The 18,915-nt window shown below is 46.0% G+C and overlaps 1 non-coding gene across 1 annotated transcript; it reads left to right on the forward strand.

The window, feature by feature from the left end:
* Positions 1 to 16,016: 16,016 nt before the first annotated feature.
* LOC117129532 lies at positions 16,017 to 16,122 on the forward strand. The gene has a single exon (XR_004453173.1). It is a non-coding gene; the product is annotated as a small nucleolar RNA R71 (small nucleolar RNA).
* Positions 16,123 to 18,915: the final 2,793 nt, after the last annotated feature.

Below are 18,915 nucleotides of genomic sequence, written 5' to 3' on the forward strand. Positions count from 1 at the left end.
ACGTCCGTGGCTGTCCATCAGTACACATATCAGCACATTGGTCCTTGGATTCAGCACGCTGACCCTTCCCGTGGACTGTTCGGGTGATTTTGTCCCTTGTGGGCTGTCTGTTTAGTACACACAGGACGTCTGTGGGTGTCCGCTAGCACACACAGGACGTATGTGGCTGTCTGTGTGTAGCCGTGTGTGTCTGTGTGTGTCCGTCAGCACACACATGACGTCCAGGGCTGTCCGTGTGTGTCCGTCAGCACACACTGGATACTGTCCATCAGTACACATATTAGCATGTTGGTCCTTGGACTCAGCACGTTGGACTGTTCGGGTGATTTTGGCCCACGTGGGCTGTCTGGTCAGTACACTCAGGACGTCCGTGGGTGTCCACCAGCACACACACAGGACGTCTGTGTGTGTCCGTGTGTGTCCGTGTGTGTTCCTCTGTGTCCGTCAGCACACACAGGACGTCCGTGGCTATCCATCAGTACACATATCAGCACGTTGGTCCTTGGACTCAGCACGCTGGCCCTTCCCGTGGACTGTTTGGGTGATTTTGGCCCACGTGGGCTGTCTGTTCAGTACACAGGACGTCCGTGGGTGTCCGCCAGCACACACATGACGTCTGTGGCTGTCCGTCAGCACACATAGGACGTCTGTGGCTGTCTGTGTGTGTCCGTGTGTGTCTGTGGGTGTCCGCCAGCATACACAGGATGTTCGTGGCTGTCTGTGGCTGTCTGTCAGCACAAACAGGACGTCCGTGTGTGTCCGTCAGCACACACAAGACGTCCGTGTGTGTCTGTCAGCACACACAGGACGTCCGTGGCTGTCCATCAGTATGAACTCAGATTCATTTTGCCTTGGATTATGTGTTGTTGCATAATTCCGCCTTGATCCATACATATCAGGTGCTTGATTCCTCTCCCTCAGATCCTCATATCGTTCTTCTTGCTCATAGCCCATATGTGAATCCGTCGGATTTCTCCCGGTCGACTCATGTTCGTGTTCATAGCAATGGTTATTTCCTTGTGCTATCGCAAAATCATCGGTTACCTCAAGGTTTGAATAGACTCTAAGGTTTTCAGAATTACGTTGTCCATATCTTGGTGGTGTCATCATTGGGTCCTCACTCCTTGTACGTCTTGGAAACATACTGCAGTACAACCCAGGGTAAGTACTAATCTCAACTTATCTAACAAAGGAGCATGTTGGTTTCCTATTCTACCTTTTGCGACACCTTTGACTCGATAAATTATTGAAAACAGGTTCCCAAGTGAGCAAAGTGAACCATGCTCTGATACAACCTTCGTTGTAACACCCCCGATCCGGAATAAATAAAAGTTAATTAGTTTGCCATGCACCAATCAAACAAGAACATGCACGACGAACTAAAGAACTCTAACCAGATCGAAGATACTACTACCACGTGTCCAAACATTTGATCCGAGGTTCCCAGATCAGATCCGAAATCCTAAGATCATATGTCCAAGAACGGGTTTCCTAGCGATTCCAAGTTAAGGCTTTTCAACCCGAGTTTGAAACCGTTAGTTAGTTCGTCCTGGACTAGGACTAGTATCATATGGAATCCAAGCATTTCACAAACCCTTTTTTTATTCATATATACATGCTTGGCCGATGTTCAAAACCATATCTTACATATTACAAAACGTACATGTTTGCAAAAGGTAGCAAATCTACACCAACAGCTTTGTGCTCCTCCGATCCCAAATGGAACCTACTACTACGGGTTACCTGCAAAACAAAGAGTCTAATGAGCAACTATTTTTCTCAGTGAGTCGGGTTTCCTAACAATTATTTATCCCCCCATTATGCATCAAACATTAAGCAACAAGGATCAATTATATTAATAAATATGCAATGCAAAAATAAAGCAATCATGTAAACCAGCATCCACTCTTCACGAGTGGTTAGATCATTATCGATCATCGAGGACTGCCTCTCGCCATTGGTTCCTATCTCGATACGAAGTCCATAACACATCCCTTCTTGCGCCCATTGACTCTAAACACAAAGTCTAAAAAGCCGATGGCCCGGATAACCCACTTGCCGCATCGACATGCAGCTACACGGTCGAGGGTAGCTAGCCCTATCACACATGTCTTCGTGTCCTGCCTGAAACTAATTTTGATAAGGCCCCGGACAAGGCACGGGCCTCGAGTGGACACCAATGACTCTCACGACACTCCACCCGAGTGTAGGACTCTCACGGATCAAGTCCGTGGATTTACGGGTTTTCCCGTTAAGATATGATCAAACATGTTATATTATCTGAGCCGAGGCCCAAACAATATAATGCAATGACATAAGTATATGAAACACAACATCAATGTATCACAATCATGTTATACCCCTCGAGCCGAAGTCCGACGATATAACTCAATATCTTTCACAAACATTAATCAGTATCATATCATTATCAGGCGTCTGCGACGTCTCGCGATGCTGAAGATTTGTTATTCTTTCGTATGCCGCGTTTCGGGGTTGAAATGTTCGCGGGCTTGAAGATGTTTCGCGATGTTGCAAGGGTTTAGTCTTAGCCCTGCGTTTGAGAAACGTTCTTGTTTGACTACGGATGTTCGTAGCAAAAATTGTTGTTCCTGTTTGGATGCTAATAATTTGATTTTCGATCGAGGAATTAGGATTGAGGTGTAGCGTAAATTTATCCATGGGAAGAAGCGTTTTCCTTCATAATGTTTTTTGGAGTGTTGGCCTTCTGAGATCTATTTCGTGCATTTTTGAGGATGTTTTGTATAGCTCTAGAAGCTTTCTTCCGAATTTTTCCTTAGATGCCGCGTATTATGCGTAAAACATAGCGGGCTTAGAGTGAATTGTGGAATGTATCAAACTTGGTCGATTGTCGAAAAGTTTAGATTTTTCGTTAACCGTTTGGTTGTTAGGATTTAGTTTCGTTACGAAGAATTTATCATATGATTTCCGACTATGAGCTATACGATAATTTATCATATCATATAACCAACTTTACGAATGTCATAAATAAGTGATATGTATACATATGTCAAAGTAGCATTGTTTCTGCGGGTTTTACGAGAAGCGTTCCCGCTATGATTTTGCTCTTAGGTGAAAGTTGCTTGGAGTTACTCATGGAGTGTTACCGAAGTTTATTTCAATACGATCTAGTCGCAGAACGTTTTTCGTAGGTTTTTCGAGAGGATTCTCATGACACATTCGTTTCTTGAACGAATTGGTCAACCAGAGGTGAATCTAGCTAACCATCGGGAGGAAAGTGCTCCTTTTAATGTGCACGATGCTACATCTATTCTCGAGTTTTCTTCGTCGCAAATGTTTTTGATGCTTTTCCGTGACTTACTTGGTACAACGGAAACTGAAAGAAATGCTTTGATGACTGAAGATTTCTCGTAGAAATTTTTTTTAAAACGAAACTAGCTTTCTGAAGCCGGAAAAGGCTTCAATACTTTGGCTAATCGTCGAGTTTCAGTTTGATATTGATACAAGTTTTCTGTACGCATGATTGCGACAAGAAATGATATATAGTTTTTGAGATTAGATTCATGATCGTCTGGATATGTTGCTAGCGTTTAGACAAATATTAAGATTGTCGTTTGCCTATTTTTGACGATTTGCGGAAGATTTTGAAGTTTGGGAGTATACGAGTATAGTATACGTACCTACTCCCCCTTTTTTTTTTACGAAAGAAAACTGTTGAAACGATACTTTGAAGGGTTGTGTACGTTTCCTCTTCTGATGTTTGGAATGATCGATAATTCGAGACGATTTATAGATGACGCTTGGACTGTGATTTGGTTGTTTCCACGTTGACGACTTGGGATATGTCGGTTCCGAGAAAATTGCCAGAAACGAATTGGTTTTAAGACGACGTTCATGTCTCTAACTTTTTCTCTTTTAGGAAGCGAGCTTGATATGCGCGGCGATCGTTTCTCGACTTTCGGAGAGTTTAGATCGGTTTGCAAGATCTTAATCCTCTCGCAGATACAGTTTTGTCTTTTCTCAGTTTTGCTTGCTCATTTCCCTTTCCTCTTCTCGTGTATGTTCGCCATTTCCGATATTGGTGTTTATCCTTTGAAACTTGACATTTATCTTCCGAACTTGACTGTTATCTTCTCCTTAGATAAGATGTCGATTTTCGTAAAAAGGTTCAACATAATCGTATAGTTAAGGCGGCTAAGATGTTAAGTTAACCGCTGCCGTTTTATACGATTAACCTGAATCCATGCGAGAAAACAAGTCTTTGCGGTTTTTTTTTTTTTTTTTTTATCGTAAAGTTTCAATGGTAACTCCGATAGAAACAAGAGACGTTTCGATCGAGATTCGAAAGTGAACGCAAAGATGGAGGTAGGGCGAGCAGGAACAAGCCAAGGAGTTTAAGAAGAGTCCTACTTGTTTTCGTCGTAAAATCTCAACCGAAACTCCGATTGAGACGAAACGAAAAGCAATTCGATGAGGATTCAAAAGACAACCCAAAGGAGGACCTTTCTGAGGCCTTACAGATCGCTACGTAGCGACTGACAGTCTGACATGTCGCTACGTAGCGAGTGGAAGCAAGCCGAGAAGAGTCCTACTTGTTTTCGTCGTAAAATCTCAACGGAAACTCCGATTGAGACGAAACGAAAAGCGTTTCGACAAGGATTCAAAAGACAACCCAAAGTAGGACCTTTATGAGGCCTTACAGGTCGCTACGTAGCGACTGACAGTCTGACAGGTCGCTACGTAGCGAGTGGAAGCAAGCCAAGAAGAGTCCTACTTGATTTCGTCATAAAATCTCAACGGAAACTCCGATTGAGACGAAACGAAAAGCGTTTCGATGAGGATTCAAAAGAGAACCCAAAGGAGGACCTTTCTGAGGCCTTACAGGTCGCTATGTAGCGAGTGGAGAGTTGGCTTGAGCTTGGTCACTACGTAGCGACCGAGCAGTGTGCGTGCTTGGTCGCTATGTAGCGACCGAGCAGTGTGTGTGCTCGGTCGCTACGTAGCAACCGAGCAGTGTGCGTGAACGGTCGCTACGTAGCGACCGAGCAGCGTGTGCGTGTACGTAGCGACCGAGCAGTGTGTATGCTCGGTCTCTACGTAGCGACCGAGCAGCGTGTGCGTGTACGTAGCGACCGAGGAGTGTGTATGCTGGGTCGCTACGTAGCGACCGAGCCGTGTGTGTGCTCGGTCGCTACGTAGCGACCGAGCAGTGTGTGCGTCCGTGGCTGTCTGTGTGTGTCCGTCAGCACACAAAGGACGTCCGTGGCTGTCCATCTGTACACATATCAGCAAATTGGTCCTTGGACTCAGCACACTGACCCTTCCCGTGGACTGTTCAGGTGATGTTGGCCCACGTGGGCTGTCTGTTCAGTACACACAGGACGTTCGTGGGTGTCCGCCAGCACACACAAGACGTCTGTGGCTGTCACAGGACGTCCTGGCTGTCCGTTTGTGTCTGTGTGTGTCCATGTTTGTCCGTGTGTGTCCGTCAGCACACACAGGACGTCTGTGGCTGTCCATCAGTACACATATCAGCATGCTGGTCCTTAGACTCAGCATGCTGGCTCTTCCCGTGGACTGTTTGCGTGATTTTGGCCCACGTGGGCTGTCTGTTCCGTACACACAGGACGCCTGTGGGTGTCTGCCAGCACACACAGGACGTCTGTGGCTGTTCGTGGCTGTCCGCCAGCACACACATGACGTCAGTGGCTGTCTGTGTGTGTCCGTGTGTGTCCGCCAGCACACACAGGACGTCCCTGGCTGTCTGTGTGTGTCCGTGTGTGTCTGTCAGCACACACAGGCGTCTGTGGGTGTCCGTCAGCACACACAGGACGTCCGTGTGTGTCTGTTAGCACACACAGGACGTCCGTGGATGTCCGTGTGTTCGTCGGCACACACAGGACGTCTATAGCTGTCCATCAGTACACATTTCAGCATGGTTGTCCTTGGACTCAGCACGCTGGCCCTTCCCGTCGACTGTTTGGGTGATTTTGGCACACGTGGGCAGTCCGTTCAGTACACACAGGACGTCCATGGGTGTCTGCCAGCACACACAGGACGTGTGTGGCTGTCAGCACACACAGGACGTCCGTGGCTATCTGTGTCTGTCTGTGTGTGTCCGTCAGCACACACATGACGTCTGTGGCTGTCCATCAGTACACATATCAGCACGCTGGTCCTTGGACTCAGCACGCTGGCGCTTCCAGTGGATAGTTCGGGTGATTTTGGCCCATTTGGGCTGTCTGTTCAATAAATACAGGACGTCTGTGTGTGTCCGTCAGCCCACAGAGGACGTCCGTGGCTGTCCGTGTGTGTCCGTCTGTGTCGTCAGCACCCACAGGACGTCCGTGGCTGTCCATCAGTACACATATCAGCAGGTTGGTTCTTGGACTCAGCACGCTGGCCCTTCCCGTGGACTCTTTGTGTGATTTTGGCCGACATGGGCTGTCTGTACAATACACACAAGACGTCAGTCGGTGTCAGCCAGCACACACAGGACATCCGTGGCTGTCCGTCAGCACACATAAGACGTCTGTGACTATCCGTCTGCACACACAGGACGTCTGTGGGTGTCTGTCAGCTCGCACAAGACTTCTGTGTTGGTCCGTCACCACACACAGGACGTCTGTGGCTGTCCGTGTGTGTCTGTTACACATGAGACGTCCGTGGCTGTCCATCAGTACCCATATCAGCACGCTGGCCCTTCTCGTGGACTGTTCTGGTGATTTTGGCCCACGTGGGCTGTCTGTTCAGTACACACAGGAAGTCCGTGGGTCTCCGTCAGAACAAACAGGACGTCTGTGGCTGTCCGTCAGCACACACAGGACGTCCATGGATGTCTGTGTGTGTCCGTCAGCGCACACAGGACGTCCGTGACTGTCCGTCAGTACACATATCAGCACGTTGGTCCTTTGACTCAGCACGCTGGCTCTTCCCGTGGACTATTTGGGTGATTTTGGCCCACGTGGTTTGTCTGTTCAGTACACAGGATGTCCGTGGGTGTCCGCCAGCACACACAGGATGACCGTGGCTGTCTGTGGCTGTTCGTCAGCACACAAAGGACGTCCGTGGCTGTCCGTGTGTCCGTCAGCACACACAGGACGTCCGTGGCTGTCCATCAGTACACATATCAGAACGCTGATCCTTGTACTCAGCACGCTGGCCCTTCCCGTGGACAGTTTGGGGGATTTTGGCCCATGTGGGCTGTCAGTTCAGTACACACAGGACGTCCGTGGGTGTCCGTCAACACACACAGGACGTCCGTGTGTGTTCGTCAGCACACACAGGACGTCCGTGGCTGTCCGTGTGTGTCTGTGTATGTCCGTCAGCACATACATCACGTCTGTGGCTGTCCATCAGTACACATATCAGCACATTGGTCCTTGGACTCAACACGCTGACCCTTATCATGGACTGTTCGGGTGATTTTGGCCCACGTGGGCTGTCTGTTCAGTAAACACAGGACGTCTGTGGGTGTTCGCCAGCACACACAGGACGTCCGTGGCAGTCCATGGCTGTCCGTCAGTACACACAGGACGTCTGTGGCTGTCTGGGTGTGTCCGTGTCTGTGCGTGGGTGTCCGCCTGCACACACATGATGTCCGTGGGTGTCTGTGGGTGTCCGGGTGTGTCTGTTTGTGTCCGTCAGCACAACAGGACGTCCGAGGCTGTCTATCCGTACACATATTAGCACATTGGGTCTTGGACTCAACACGCTGACCCTTCCCGTGGACTGTTCGGGTGATTTTAGCCCACGTGGGCTGTCTGTTCAGTACACACAGAACGTCCGTGGGTGTCCGCCAGCACACACAGGATGTCCGTGGCTGTCTGTGGCTGTCCGCCAGCACACACAGGACGTCTGTGGCTGTCCGCCAGCACACACAGGACGTCTGTGGCTGTCCGTGTGTATCCGTGTGTGTCCGCCAGCACACACAGGACGGTCGTAGCTGTCCATCAGTACACACATGACGTCTGTGTGTGTCCGTCAGCACACGCAGGACGTCCGTGTGTGTTCGTGTGTGTCCGTCACCTCACACAGGACGTCTGTGGCTGTCCATCAGTACACATATCAGCACGCCGGCACTTCCCGTGTACTGTTCAGGTAGTTTTGGCCCACGTGTGCTGTCTGTTCAGTACACACTGGACGTTCGTGGGTGTCCATCAGCACACACAGGACGTCCGTGTGTGTCCGTCAGCACACACAGGAAGTCCATGGTTGTCCGTGTGTGTCCATCACCACACACTGGACGTCCGTGGCCGTCCATCAGTACACAGATCAGCACGTTGGTCCTTGGACTCAGCACGCTGACCCTTCCCGTGGACTGTTCGGGTGATTTTAGCCCATGTGGGCTGTCTGTTCAGTACATACAGGACGTCCGTGGGTGTCCTCCAGCACAGTCAGGACGTCCGTGGCTGTCCATCAGTACATATATCAGCACGTTGGTCCTTGGACTCAGCACGCTGGCCTTCCCGTGGACTGTTTGTGTCATTTTGGCCGACATGGGCTGTCTGTACAGTACACACAGGACGTCAGTCGGTGTCCGCCAGCACACACAGGACGTCTGTGGCTGTCCGTCAGCACACACAAGACGTCTGTGCTGTCCGTGTGTGTCCGCCAGCAGACACAGGACGTCCGTGTGTGTCCGTCACCACACACAGGACTTCCGTGGCTGTCGGTGTGTGTCTGTTAGTACACACAGGACGTCTGTGGCTGTCCATCAGTACACATATCAGCACGCTGGCCCTTCTCGTGGACTGTTCTGGTGATTTTGGCCGTGTGTGTCCGTCAGCACACACAGGACGTCCGTGACTGTCCATCAGTACACATATCAGCACGTTGGTTGATACCACTCAAATTACCCTAAGGAGTGTTACTCTCATCAAAAGAGGTTCAGATGTAGTACTTAGGGATCGAATCCACGAGGAGCTAGGGAACAATTAAATCTAGTGTTTATTAATTCTAAGAGTTTGTAAATGTTTAAATGAAATAGCAATAGTAACAAGTGAAGTAACTAGTAAATGTAACTTGGTTGGAAATGATACTAGATGCAGGGCCACTATTCAGGTGTTGGAGATTATAATACCTATAGGTGCCTATTTGTTGCATGCATTATATATTAGAGCTCAATCGCTTAACTCAGTGATCAGCTGTCGCATGTTTCACTGGTTAACATGCTAGATCTCGTGTCTCAACGGTTAGTATGTCGACAACAAAAGAGTGTCGATCGTTGGTCCTATTTGGACATCGACCGATACACCTTTGCCAACGTCGATCGATAAGTCAGTTGAGAACATCGATTGACGGGTTCTAGCCAGGCCTATGCGCGAGTATGATATGCCCTACTAACATACTAAATTGGCGGTTAGCCCTCTCTAGTAGTCCTAATATGATAGATAGATGTCAGGATGGGATAACAAGGGTGCTTGAATATGCAATCCTAGATCAAGTTCTAGTTAGCAAGGCTAAAACAAGCAAAGAATACAAATCTATCATGAATATCACAACAAGGCAGATCTATAGTTTGGGGCTAATCCCACAAACCTATCTGAACCCTGGATCTAATAATTGAACTACTCAGACATAGCAAAGCAATTCATAACAATGAAGAAATAGAAACTCATAGTATAGATGAAAAGAAATGATAACAAGGAGTTTCAATCACAAGTGATCTTCTCTCCCAAAAACTCTCTTTTCTCTCAAAGTAAAACTTGTAACAAAAAAGGTCTCTCTGCCGTTAAAAACTCGTCAGGGCATTTTCGTAATTTGGCTTGGCCTTGGGTTTTAAGTCTGCTGAATCCAAAATGTCGCGTGTCTGATGTCTCGACATCGATCGATGGTACTTGCGTACATCGATCGATATTAATCTTCATCTGTCGAGGCATTCTCCTGGTGTCGATCGATAGCACTGATGCGCATCGATCGATTGTTCTTCCTCTCGTCGACCTCTATGTGGTCAGCTCGGGTAAAATTTCCTTTAAGCTCCAAAATGCTCCAAAGTCATAGCTTTACTCCGAAATGCACCTGAACCTGAAAACATACCTAGAAGAGTAGAAAACATAGATATATATATATATATATATAATATATATAGTAAAATACCTATATACCATGGATGAAAACGGGTCAAATCCAAGGTATATCAACTCCCCCAGACTTACCCTTTTGCTTGTCCTCAAGCAACACATACAGGCAGTCTCTCTGAAAGAGTTTGAAAATATTAGGGACTTAAGATTTTAAAGCAAGAAATCTTTTCCTCAACAATTTTGCAACCACATTTAAAAAGTCCTATTCACAGAAGCACCTATGCAATATCCTAGCTTAACAACCATTTCTAACATAACACAACTCATCAATTCACGTCTGACATCCCCTCTACTGACTTCATTTCTTATCATTAAATATAAAGTGAATGCTTTACCTTGGGTGTATCGATCATAGGATGCAAGGATTTCAGACAAGTATCTGGATCTGCAGGTAAAAGTTAGTTCCTAGTTTCTCTCTCTCTAATTTTCTCACTTGAGTCAAAGTTTGCTTCCATTGCAGGATCAGTGACCAAGATTGGACAGGCTTCCATGAATCAAGTTCTGTTCACTTCTTTTTGACCTATATCCAAGAGTTCTTTGCGAAAGCGAGCCTTGAAGATTGCCGCCTCCAAGTCCCGTTTCGAACTCTTTTATTGGAGTCTTTACGAATCAAGCCTTAATGGTTTAACCACCAAGTCCTGTTCAGACTCATCCTAAGTAAACAATAGATCTTATTTATTTATTTTTTTTAATTATTATTATTATATTTTTTTTATATACTCACTAACTATTCGAGGGTCGAAATTTAGAGAGAGAAAATGTGATAAATAATCTACACTAGGCGTTACCTTCCAGACTTGTCTGAAGAATCCGATCCCATGTATACCAAGCCCCAAGAGAAGCGGTTATGTCAGGTTTAGTGTTGGAAATCAGCTTTGGTTGCTTCATACGTTTCAAGGCAAGTGTGTAGTTGATAGGTTGATCTGCTTTAACATCTATAGTGCTATCTGCAATCAGTAAATCTAAAATGGTGCTAGAGATTGGTTAGATATTCAAGTTTAAATCGATATAAGATTATAGTCCTTATTTTCAATAGCTAAGCATAATTTATTAAAATTCCTTTTATATAAGAATAAAATAAATTATATCAGTAAATCTCCCCCAGACTTAAATTACACTGTCCCAGTGTAACTCAGTCGGAGTTAAGATGAAATAGTTCATGATGTACGAAGTGTAACAAGTAGGAAAGATACATCTGACCGGAGTAGATATCGATCGATGGAAATATGTTATATCGATCGTCGTGTGGTTGTCCATGTCGAGCGAGGTCGACGTTTCATCGGCGGTCGATATTCAGGTCCTCCTACTTGGGTCTCCTAAATCTGAAAGAAATAAAACGAAAGTAAATAAATGCTAGCTAATAAAACCAAAATAAAATACCTAATAGTGAGTTGCCTCCCACTCAGCGCTTGGTTATAGTCATTTAGCTTGACTATGGTAGTGATTGGCTATTTGGTTGAGAAACAGCTGCTTGTTGGAAAGCAAGCATCCACGTCATCTCTGGACATTCTGGACCAAGATGCAATGAAACTTCTTGTGGCCTCATCATTTCTTTTCCATTTGTCATCCATCTTCTCAAGTGCATTGGAGATGTTTTGTAGCCTATCTTAAATGTTGTCAATGCTGACCTGGTGCCAGCCTATGTTGTCATAGGCGTATGCTGAAATTCTGTCAGTTCCTTGTGCATTGACTCTATCGTCTTGTGTATCAGCTGCTCGCCGGCTGGTGTAGAATCAGCGTCGATCGATGCTGATATCTGGTGCTGAGCTGCGAGTTTGCCTCTGAATGGCTTTGACTTCTTTCTGTAGCCATTCTGCGTGGCTGTCTAGTCCACTGATTTTGTTGTCGAATGGAAAGTAGATGTCATCGCAGCGTTTGTCAAGTCGTTCCTCCATGGTGTCTATAGCAGTGTAGATCTTGGATGTGATCTTGTCAACCTCTGCTGCTGTGTAAGAAAGTAACTCCACAGGATTTTTGCCATCGATCCAAGGCCCTCGTAGCCTGTCGATCGATGCTGATTTTTCCCGCAAAATTTTTTGATTAGTAATGTTATCAATATCCCTTTGGGCATGAAGTAATTGACTAGATAATTTGTTTAAATCTATCATGACTGGTGATATAAAGCGGTCATGCATGTCCTCGTAAGTCTTCAGCCTCTCATTCATGGCTGAGACCTTAGAGTCGAGCGATGTGAAGGTACACATGTCGATCGATGTGGCTGGTTGTTGGTCCTTCTTGCGAATGGTATCCAGATCTTGCTGTAGTAGCTCGATTTTAGTGCTCAGCCAGTCCACGTTGTTGTTGTGAGGGTAGTACACGTTGTTTATCCTTGTGTCGATGTATGAGACTTCCCATTCATCCTTGTGTTGTGCTGAACATTGCGGTTCTGCAGGGATATGGGCTGTAGGAAGACTGACGTCGATCGATGGTGCATTTGGTGCGTCGATTGATGCTGAAGTCGTGGCTTTCTTCTCAAGTTGCTGACGTAAACTCTCAATTTTTGTCCTCATATCTGCCATACTTCTGAAAAGCTCATTGTAGCCTCTATCCAAAGGTTGATGTGTATCTTATACCAATGTTTTGAGCTCCTCTCCCAGTCTTTCCTGAGCTCCACAAATACCAAACACCATGTCATTGATTTCATCTTTTGTGTAGAGTTTTGGTGCCAGTCTTGTGAGTGTGAAGGAAGTGGCATGTTCTGGAAGACAGATGTGGCTCTCTTCAAAAAGAGATGCTCTTTCCAGTAATTTCCTGATGTCGTCCTTTGTGACAGGTATCATCTCACCAGCTACGCCTCGTGCGTGTCCACACTCATCTCTGTAGACTCCATACTCGTCCCTTCGTTCCCAAGTGAACTATCTGGCTCCGTACATGTCAAAAGCGCGGTTTCCAAATTCATAACGTCTATCGATCGACGTCGGGTCATCCCTATCGATCGACGTTGGTGTTACCCTGTCGATCGATGTCTCAGTTGTCCCGTCGATCGATGCTTGCCCTTTTGGTTGGCCTGATAGATCTGGATTGATTTCTGTTGTGGCGACTCCTACGTGATTGTTTGGATCTTTCTGAATGACGTCTGGAGTGCCACGTTGCTGTGAGAATAGGTTGTCAGGTCCATTGGCTACTTGAAGGATATCTGCTATGTCCTCTCTGGAAACTTGTAAGATCTTTCCATCCATTGCACGTGCGTTGCCATCTGGGTCCCTGAAAATACCAAATTCATCAGGTGTTAGAAAACCATAATCAATGTTTGCATTATCATTCAATTTAGAAATAGAAAGATTAGGGTTTAGAGTAGTATCGATCGATGTAGATACAGATACATCGATCGATGGCTGAGTAATTTCTGCAGAACTTGTGTTCTTGAGATGATTGCTCTTCATCGATTTTCCTGTTGATGTAGAAGGAAGAGTGTTCATCTTATTTGCTTGTGTGTCTGCACTGGTGTGTTGAGGTGGTTTCGGGGGGTGCAAAACGATTTATATATGTATCTCTAAACCTAGTTGGAGAGGGAATATTCTCCTGCTCCTGAATTTTCGCTGCGGCGCGAATATCGATCGATGTTCCTGTGTGGGCGTCGATCGATGTGAGTGATTGTTTTGCTGAACGAGGGTGGGTATCGACCGATGTGGAGTGCACTTCGTCGATCGATGTTGGAAACGTGTTTTTGAACTTATGTGTTTCAAATCTTTCATCCTGCAAAGACATTTCTATTGCACGTTCTTTCCAATAATCCTCATCGTATTCCTCTGTATGTTCCTCGTTAGATGAAGTAATTACAGTGTCAACTGCAAAACTTTCATGGAAATCACTGTCTGCCCAACTGCCTATGGAATAATCATCACGTCCTCTCTTGCTTGGAGGTTGGAAGGCAAAGTGGGGGTAACAATAATTAGGTGGAGCGAAATGGTCAACCGGCTGCTTTACGTCGAGTGACGTGTTGTTGCGGTCATCGGTCACAATTGACTCATTGGAATCGATCGATGGAAAGTTGGGGGTGTCAATCGATTCTGGGTACTATGTTTCGTACTCCGATTCATACCCTGCTCCACAATGGCATGCGCCAATGAAGCCAAGTTCTTTCCCGTAATCCACAGAATTAATAACCTTTCTCTTAGGTCAAATGGGGTCATAATGGATGTTGGGGTCTATCAGCGCCAGACACAATTTGTTTTTGTTCATGTCACATACGGCTCCTACTGTAGCTAGGAAAGATCTTCCAAGCAGAAGTGAAGAGTTCCAGTTAAGCTCGATGTCTAGGACATGAATATCTACAGGGATAAAGGCATTACCAATCTGTACCTCCAGATCTCTTATGATACCTCCTGATCGTTTTTCTGAAAGATCCACGAATGTGAAGGATTCTTTTGAAGGTTCGATGGTCAAACCAAGCTGGTCTGCCATGATCGTAGGGAGGATACTAACTGATGCTCATGTGTCACACATTGAATGGGGAAATTCAACACCCTTGACTACGTCAATGTGATCCTGTGTTTCATCTTCTCTCTGACTTGATGAAACATTCTCCTAATGTCCTCCTCAGTTACCCTTGTTTCTCTGAAGAACATCCACAACCGGTGTGTGAATTAAGCTTCATCAAAAGCTTTTTCGATTGGGATTCTGAGGATTCTTTTAGTGAAACCATCCATCTCCTTCTCTTTAGCTTCCCTCTTAAGGTTCTTAGGAATCTTCTCCTTTCTGTTCCTTAACCTTTTCCCTTCAGTTTCTTGTTCTTCTTGAACTGGTTCTGGTGAACTATTTAAAGGGTTGGGTTTTGGTTTGGGTGGGCTAGCTAATGGTTTAGGTGGTGGTCTGAGTGTGTTGATGTAATCATTATCGATTAAGGGTAACCGCACTCGGTATGTCAGAGGTGCCTGTCGATCGATGGGAGGTGTGTTGTGACGATCGACGTCGGACTCACTCTGTCGATCGATGGTTAGCTCAACCGATCAATCGATTTTATCATAGAAAGGGGAGGGTGGGTGAGGAAGCTTAGCTGCCAATTCTTCATGAGTTAGAATTCGAACTGCATTGCAATCAGTCGATTTAGCGGACGACGTCGATCTATGACTGGAGTAATCCGTCCATCGATCTTCGTCATGGTCTGTCGATCGATGCAAGTTCATCGACATCGGTCAACACCATTGGGATCCGCCGAGACTCATGGAACTTTCGATTTCAAAGTCTCCTTCCTCAAGCTTTTCATTTCTCACCACTTGCCAGAAATCATCATCTATGATGGCATTTACGTGGTGTTTCCCTTTGTCGGCTCCTACCTCTCTAGCGAAAGCTTCTTGCCTTCTTATAGTCTCGCCCGTCTGAATTACTTGCGTTTCAAGTTTTCTCACCTGAGTCCCTAAGGTCTCGATTTTGGTGTTCAGAGTGTTGTAGGCGGAGTCTATTTTACCATTAAAATCCACGGTGATTTGTTGTTGTCCCAACAGTACTCGATCAAGCATCTCTTCGATCTTGCTTTCCTGAGTCCGGGGTGGTGGATTTTGGTAGTAAGAGTTCGAGTAGCTTTTGCTGTTGTTGAAGGGTTTTTGAAATTGTGAACTTAGGTTACTTCTTTGACCATTTCCAAAGAAGTTTATGTTTCCGCCCTGGTTTCCAAATTTCTGAAATCCGGTACCTCCGATGTAGTTCACATTTTCTTCTCCTCCCGTATCTGCTACTTCTCCTTCAGCTGAACAGACTTGCTTCCTAAGAAGCTCGTGCACCACATCTAACTTAGCACTTACTTCGTCCATCTGTTCCTTCCCGATAGAGGCTACAGACTTCTTCCGTTCAGAGTCAATGTTTTTGGTGCTGCTGCTGTTAGCAAGGTTTTCGATAAGTCTCACAGCTTCCAACGGATTCCGAGTAGTGAAGTTTCCTTCACTCGCCGTATCAAGAGCCATTTGATACTGTAAGGCGAGACCTCAGAAGAAAGTGCTTAGCAGCTGCACTTCGTTAAATCCGTGGTGTGGACAGTCTCGCTGGAAGAACCTAAATCTAATCCATGCATCTTTGAAGGACTCTCCAGCCTCCTGCGAGAATGTGGAAATTTTGTTCCGAAGTTCTTAAGTGCACGCCTCGTCAAAGAAGTTTCGTAAGAAAGCATTCTTGATGTCGGCCCATGATGTTAAAGATCCTTGGGTTGCTGCCTAAGCCAGTGCATCGCTTCTCCATTCAGCGTGTATCTGAAGAACTTGCACAGCAAGTAGTCTTCGGGGACTCCTTCCATCCGAATAGCAGCGATTAGATCCTCGAACCGTTCCAGATGGTCCATAGGATGCTCGTGCGGTAACCCAGAGTAGGGTATCTGCGACACGAGAGTGTAGTATTGAGGCTTCAGCTCGGAATTCTGCTTCTGGATCTCTGGAAGTCGAATAGCTGATCTGTTGTAATAGTACTCATCTGGGCGATTGTAGTCGGCAAGTGGTTTCGATCGAGCGTCCTCATCTACAGGTTGAGCAACTCCTGTAGCATTAGCATCAGGGATTACAGTCCCCTGAGCGTCTATTTTCTGACCTGTTGCATTACGCAGATCACCTTCTTGGTCATACAGGTTTCCGTTCTCGTCCTGTGTTAGAATAATAATTTTACCATTTTTGACGACACGGTATCGATCGACGTACGCGGTGTAGTTTCCAAATTGTCGAACAATTGGGATCGATCGACGATGAAGGTCTGGTGTCGGTCGACGGTTGGTTGTGCGTATCGATCGACGACGAAGTTGTTGCGTCGAGCGATGTGGAATGTTGACCTCTACGGATGGTGCGTTCCAAATGAGCAGGATCGTCTGAGAACAGCAAGTATTTCTCCTTGTTGCTTCTAGTACCGCTGGGCATGCACCTGAAAAGACAAGAAAAAGATTATTAGAATGGGGGTAGAGAAAAGAATAAGAATCAATAAAACTAAATCTAATGGCGATCAAAGCTCCCCGGCAACGGCGCCAAATTTGATACCACTCAAATTACCGTAAGGAGTGTTACTCTCATCAAAAGAGGTTCAGATGTAGTACTTAGGGATCGAATCCACGAGGAGCTAGGGAACAATTAAATCTAGTGTTTATTAATTCTAAGAGTTTGTAAATGTTTAAATGAAATAGCAATAGTAACAAGTGAAGTAACTAGTAAATGTAACTTGGTTGGAAATGATACTAGATGCAGGGCCACTATTCAGGTGTTGGAGATTATAATACCTATAGGTGCCTATTTGTTGCATGCATGATATATTAGAGCTCAATCGCTTAACTCAATGATCAGCTGTCGCATGTTTCACTGGTTAACAGGCTAGATCTCGTGTCTCAATGGTTAGTATGTCGACAATGAAAGAGTTTCGATCGATGGTCCTATTGGGACGTCGACCGATACATCTTCGCCAACGTCGATCGATAGTCAGTTGAGGACATCCATCGACGGGTTCTAGCCAGGCCTATGCGCGAGTATGATATGCCCTACTAAGATACTAAATTGTCGGTTAGCCCTCTCTAGCAGTCCGAATATGATAGATAGATGTAAGGATGGGATAACAAGGGTGCTTGAATATGCAATCCTATGATCAAGTTCTAGTTAGCAAGGCTAAAACAAGCAATGAATACAAATCTATCATGAATATCACAGAATGGCAGATCTATAGTTTGGGGCTAATCCCACAAATCTATCTGAACCCTGGATCTAATAATTGAACTACTCAGACATAGCAAAGCAATTCATAACAATGAAGAAATAGAAACTCATTGTATAGATGAAAAGAAATGATAACAAGGAGTTCCAATCACAAGTGATCTTCTCTCCCAAAAACTCTCTTTTCTCTCAAAGTAAAACTTGTAACAAAAAAGGTCTCTCTGCCGTCAAAAACACTTAGGCAGTATATAATCTACTAGGTTAAAAACTCGTCAGGGCATTTTCGTAATTTTGCTTGGCCTTGGCTTTTAAGTCTGCTGAATCCAAAATGTCACGTGTCTGATGTCTCGACATCGATCGATGGTACTTGCGTACAACGATCGATATTAATCTTCATCTGTCGAGGCATCTCCTGGTGTCGAACGATAGCACTGATGCGCATCGATCGATTGTTCTTCCTCTCGTTGATATCTACTTGGTCAGCTCGGGTGAAATGTCCTTTAAGCTCCAAAATACTCCAAAGTCATAGCTTTACTCCGAAATGCACCTGAACCTGAAAACATACCTAGAAGAGTAGAAAACATATATATATATATTTATATATATATAGTAAAACACCTATATACCATGCATGAAAACGGGTCAAATCCAAGGTATATCATTAGTCCTTTGACTCAGCACGCTGGCCCTTCCCGTGGACTGTTTGGGTGATTTGGCCCCCGTGGCCTGTCTGTTCAGTACACACAGGACGTCTGTGGGTGTCTGCCAGCATACACAGGACGTCTGTGGCTGTCCGTGGCTGTCCGTAAGCACACAAAGGGTGTCCGTGGCTGTCCGTGTGTGTCCGTGTGTGTCCGTCAGCATACACAGGACGTTCGTGGCTGTCCATCAGTACACATATCAGAACGCTGATCCTTGGACTCAGCACACTGGCCCTTCCCGTGGACTGTTCGGGTGATTTTGGCCCATGTATGCTTTCTGTTTAGTACACACTGGACGTCAGTGGGTGTTCGTCAGCACACACAGGACGTCCGTGTGTGTCTGTCAGCACACACAGGACGTCTGTGGCTGTCCGTGTGTGTCCGTGTGTCCGTCAGCGCACACAGGATGTCCGTGGCTGTCCATCAGTACACATGTCAGCACGTTGGTCCTTGGACTCAGCACGCTGACCCTTCCCGTGGACTGTTCGGGTGATTTTGGCCCACGTGGGCTGTCTGTTCAGTACACACAGGACGTTCGTGGGT

The sequence above is a fragment of the Brassica rapa genome, unplaced genomic scaffold (genome assembly GCF_000309985.2).
Source record: "Brassica rapa cultivar Chiifu-401-42 unplaced genomic scaffold, CAAS_Brap_v3.01 Scaffold00100, whole genome shotgun sequence".
Classification (NCBI taxonomy): Eukaryota; Viridiplantae; Streptophyta; class Magnoliopsida; order Brassicales; family Brassicaceae; genus Brassica; species Brassica rapa.